General features: G+C 42.7%; 1 protein-coding gene across 1 annotated transcript in view; it reads left to right on the top strand.

Annotated features, from left to right (window-relative positions):
* Positions 1 to 5,666, top strand: part of LOC104950847 (WD repeat-containing protein 11-like) — a 67,299-nt gene that overhangs the window by 40,512 nt on the left and 21,121 nt on the right. The gene's annotated exons all lie outside the window — the stretch shown is intronic.

Raw genomic sequence — 5,666 nt, 5'->3', positions numbered from 1 at the left:
AGCAACGGCTGTATAGGTCTAGTTGTACTAGTCGTTGACTGACGTACGCGTGTGGCAATGCTCCCACACGGTCGATTTTCATCGTTCGTGTTAGATATTTTCATCTCACACAATTTGAGAGATGTATATCAACTCCACAGTGAGTGTCAGTTTGGTACAGCTGTCTGAAGTACAATACAAAATTCATCTGCTATAGCGCAACATCGAAATACAGACACCCGCTACCGACAGCTAGCCAATAGCAGTTTTTTAATGCTCGCAGTGAGCACGACGGCGTCAGCACTTGACAGAGGCAAAACGAACAGCAAGACAACACGGTCAACAGTGATGCGGCTGATGATGGGATTACTTGCAGCGGACACCGCATATCCCAACAATGGATTATCATTCCACTGGAGTGGTGGAGAAACGTGCCCGTTTCTTTATCTCCGTCTTTCGAGCGCCTACCTGGCTATTCCAGCCACATGCACCTCTGAGTGAGAGGGTTTTTTTCCAGGTGGTGTCGTTAAGCCGTCATTTCTCCTTCATTTGTCGATGTTTTCTTTTCCCCTCACATGTCCGATGCGTGTTGTTCAAACCAAACTCAACAAATTATGGAAAGGTGGACGTTATCGTGGGACAGCCGAATAAAGTGTTGCGTCTATCTTTTTGGATTTTATCTTGGCATTTATGATATACATAGAGTTTTTTGTTGTCGATTTTGGTGAGTCCAGCTTAGGCCTACTGTTTTTGTTATTTATCTCAGTCCCATGTAACACAAATTAAAATAGTGCTTTAATGTTACTGTATGAGTTTCCAATATACAAAATAACAGTTGTAGCACGCCTCTCTTTGTGTGTCTTTATTACATAACGTAACGACTGAGTCGACTAGTCCGACTACTATTAAAATGTGTGACAGTAAAATATGGTATTGTGAACAACCTAGTGTGTGTGTGTGTGTTGTGTGTGTGTGTGTGCGTGCGTGCGTGCGTGCGTGTGCGTGCGCGTGCGTCGTGTTTCGTGTGTTGGGGTTTATGTTTCACATGTATGTTTTTATATGATACATGCATGTGGTTTTGTGTCCTGCAGGCTATTTTGAGTCAAGTGTATCTTTCTCACTAGCGCCACTTTCCCCGAGGCGGTCTTTTGTCTTGCACGTACAGAGTGCCCCTGCAGTATATGAATCCGTACATAAAATGCACTTTATGGGCCACTGCAATTAATGGTCGAGGACATTACTACAAAGGATGAATAAAACGTACTGCATTCGGCCAAGGGAAAAACATCTCCTTCTGGGGTTAAGAATGTCGAAACTTATTCTATGTTGAGTCTACTTTTAAATTCCATAAAACCTTTAACGTGTGTATGCTCCATCTATTTAATAACATTATTAAGAGAGTGTTGAAAGATGAGGCAGTTCGTTGAGGCAAATGTAGTCCAACAATAAAGTGCTGATTCTGAATTTAAGAATATTTTCAGTTGGCCAGTCACTCTCCCATTGCCTTCTCAAGCCTCCATTATTGGAAATGCTTTATCGTTCCAGGCTTTCTTAAACTAACCACTGGAGGACATGCACTTTGTGCTGGTAATTAATAAGCGCTGTAAAAGAGGTTCTCCTTTGTTTCGCTAAAGATTTTCTTACCATTTCTCCATTATGAGAGTCGCTTCATGGCTTACATCAGCATGCTTAATGTCCATCGCGGTTTGTTCAGTTCTTTCTAAAGGCCCTACAAAGTAAACAAATATACAAGTGGAATAAAAGAATGAAATATCATTTTGATAAAGGTTCTCTTAGGTCATATGCTCAAATTCGAAGGTTCATATTTATATTTGTGTGAATGTCTCATGGCTTTAATGTTTCAAAAAGCACTTTTATGTTTCCTCAGAGCGGTGGTTTACACGAGAACGAAACGGGTTGTATCCGAAGTTCTTTCTCTCGCGTATAGCCCGTTCGTTCACACGGGGCCGTAACGGAACCCCGCGGAAAGGACCCCTCAAAGGTAACCGGGTCCCAAGGTTGAATAGATCTGCAACCGGAACGCTCTGGAGGGCCAAACGGCTCGGTGTTTACGCCCTATACGATCATTATCCTGATACCGATTGAACCATAGCCCAGTAGCCCTTTACATGTCAGTAGCTACCTGCCGCATGCTCAGAGTAGTGGCAAAATCACAGCTCCCTACACAACCATCAGGCGAACAAGTGGACATGGAGAACTACTATGAACTACATGTTGCTAAATCCCCGTGGAGAAAAAACAGAAGGGCAACCATGGCACCATGCCTCAGGGGGTTTCTTCGCTGCCTTTTTGGCGTATTTTGTTATACCACTTACGGCCCCGGCCATCATGTATAACAGCGTTCCAGTGGTCCTCGTGTGAACGGAGCGTTATGAGCCGAAGTGTGGTGAGCGGGAGACTTTTTGAAAATGAATTCGGTGGCGTTAAACGCAAACGTTCCGTGTAAATGGGGTTTCATACTGCCCTGTCTGCAGCCACCGTCTGTTTCACCCTCTGTCTGATACAGAGCCCAGTCTGCTCATGGATTGGTTAGCTGGATGGCTCTGTTGTGATTGGCTACGACGGCTTACGAGATTGCCTACTCTGCATAATAGCGCACATGTGTTTGAGCGCTAGTCAATAGAAGTGAGAAGTGTGAAATAGTGATGTCATGATGGGGAACCAGGGAATTTAAGCTGACCATTTACATGCACACAACCTTTATAACATACTACAGTTAAGGAAACCCCAAAAAGCAAAATAGAGCCTCCTTTAAAGTGATAAAGAGAAAATGTGATCAAAATATTACAAATCAACCAATAAATGAAAGAGGTTGGGGTATTGACAAAGTTGCTACTTTGGATATTTGAACGTAAAATGTTGACTGCAATCAACGCTTGTTTTTAAGAGATTATAGTTCCAGTAAAATCATACTTATAGTGGAAAATCCAATGCCAGGGCTGTTCTATTTGGTCTTCATTGCATGTACAGGTGTTTTTACTTGACAGAGTGTGTGTGGGTGTGTGTGTGTGTGTGTTGTGTGTGTGTGTGTGTGTGTGTGTTGTGTGTGTGTGTTGTGTAGTGGTGTGTGATTTTGTAGCCACCGGGCCTTTGTAAATCTCCACCCTCTGGATCCACATGCAGGTCTGGAATTGAATTCTGTCCAAAACAAATTATATTAAACTCCCCCACTTTGCTTTGTGTCTCTCTTGGATTAGTGTATCTCTAAAAAAGAGATTAGGCAGAGAACAAAAGCAAAAACAAAACCTTTTATAAAGCTTTCATACACAACTGTAGAGACACAACACAGGTCCTTGTGAGTAACACCGCTGCAGGCACGCAGATAAACGTGTCGTTCCATTACTTCAAACCAGAGATTGGCAGAAAGTAACTCACATCCTGTTCTTCAAGTAGAGTACAGATACTTCGTGTTTTAAAATACTCTGGTGAAAGTAGAATACTTGACTAAACTTCAGTTTCTTTTACGTCAAAGTGAAAGCTAAAAGAGGCTTTGAAGATGTCTATCAGTAAAAAGTCCCATAACTAGCAGCTGTTTTAAGAGTACAGTGGACCCTCCCTTTGTATTAATGAACAAATAATGTCATTGTTAGCTAATGAATGTATTCCAAATGCTGAACAACGGCAACATGACAAACGTTTTCTTGGGTCCCTCTTCTTAGAGAAGACCAGAAATGAGATCACGGATCGTGTTCAAATCAAGTAGCACGCAATGACTCTAAATAATAAATTATCACACCAAACACCACATTCAAACTAAAGGAACCAGCCTGTTTGGGAAAATGTGAGAAGTAGAAGTACAGGTATTTGAGTTCAACATGTAAGAAGTAGAAAAGTACAGGTATTTGTGTTCAACATGTAAGAAGTAGAAAGTACAGGTATTTGGGTTCAACATGTAAGAAGTAGAAAGTACAGGTATTTGAGTTCAACATGTAAGAAGTAGAAAGTACAGGTATTTGTGTTAGAAAGTAAGAAGTATGTAAAAGTTACAGGTATTTGGGTTCAACATGTGAGAAGTAGAAAGTACAGGTATTTGGGTTCAAGTCAAAGTCAAAAGTCGTCAGAAAAATAAGTAGTTGAGTAAAGTACTGATACCAGAAACATGGACTTAAAGGTGGGGTAGGTAATTTTGGAGAAACCAGCTCGATTGCGCTAGAATTTGAAAATACACAGCCGGAAAAAATCTGCCCCTTCCTTCAGACTTCCTTACAGAGCCCCTCCTCCAACACTCACGAACGCGCACATGACCAATGAGGGCACGAGATAAGTTTGTGCACAGATGGAAGGCTGACAGGCAGGTAGGCCATCCAGTTATTTTAACCGGGCCAGCTCAGATGATTGGTCGTGCTTTTTACAGCGCCACGGCTTCCACAGATGACATTTCTTTATGGATTTTTAGTCAAAGCACTTCAGATATTCATTGCTATCGGAATGTTAAGAGCATTCCATGGAATATAACAAAAAGTGTATCTCGAATCAGTTTCTCAAACTTACCTAACCCACCTTTAAGTACAGTAACGAAGTATTTGAACTCCACTTCCTCCCACCTCTACTTACTGCGAGGGAACAGCAGAAAGCACGTTCTCCCTCTCAATTATCCCTCTTGCGACTCGGATGTCAAAACGGTGCAGATGGGCAGCTGTAACCCTGGAGCAGAAATTGTTTCAAGCTCAGTTAGCAGATGACCGAATGAGCGATATAACAGCTTCAAATGGGAGGAGTGTGGCGGCTGGCAGTTGGTGTGGTGAAGACGCTTGCGGTTGTAAAAACAGAAGCTCAGGGGGATGCAGGGAATGGTGTCAGATGCTGAGACATACGCATACATGATGGGTGCTGAAAGAAGGGCAGCTTGTAAGTGCCGCTGATCCTTGGCAAAGCTGTGTTGGATCAAGCAGGGGGGGTTAGGCTTTTGATTGGCAGCTGATAAAGAGGAAGGGAAATGTGTGTGAATGGCTGTCATTTCCCACAATCTGTTGGTTTTATCCTCCTAGGTTTTACTCTTAAGCTTTTTGTTGTTGTTATACTCTGCAGAACACTTCATGGTCTTTGCAGTGATGCCATGGTTCAAGGCTTGGGGAGTAACCTATTACACGTAAAGGGATAATCAGGATACAAATAAAAGTATCTGGTCCCCTACAGTTAGGCCTACATAAGAATTTGTTTTCCTTTTTTTAATATTGGGGATTACTTGCAGGATTACAATGTTGCCAAACCCCTAACCCTAACCCTAAAAAGAGCATTATACTGTTTGAGATCAGATTTGATTGCTTCTTTGTAAGCTTACTGTTCTGTACTGACTGCTTTATGGTTTTCACTTTCTTTATTAAATGTGTTCTTAGTAGATGAAGCCAAATGTTCATAAAATAGTGTGTTCGAGCTTAACTGTATGTGCGGCAGTGGCTCAGTCAGTAGGGGCTTGGACTGGGAGCTGTAGGGTTGCCAGTTCAAGTCCCCAACCATAACATATGGAGTGTGGACTGCTACTTGTAGAGGTCCCAGTTCACCTCCTGCCCTGCTGTGGTGCCCTTCAGCAAGGCACCAGACATCCCCCAACTCCCATTGCTCCCTGGGCGCTGTACAATAGCTGCCCACTGCTCCTAGTTCTAGACTCCTGGTACTAGGATGGGTTAAAAGCAGAGAACACATGTCACTGTGTGCTGTGTGCTCTG

This window comes from Notothenia coriiceps, unplaced genomic scaffold (assembly GCF_000735185.1).
Source record: "Notothenia coriiceps isolate Sejong01 unplaced genomic scaffold, NC01 NC01_scaffold00018242, whole genome shotgun sequence".
NCBI classification, from domain to species: Eukaryota; Metazoa; Chordata; class Actinopteri; order Perciformes; family Nototheniidae; genus Notothenia; species Notothenia coriiceps.
The sequence above is the reverse complement of the archived record's forward strand: the minus strand, read 5'-3'. Positions and strand labels throughout refer to the sequence as shown.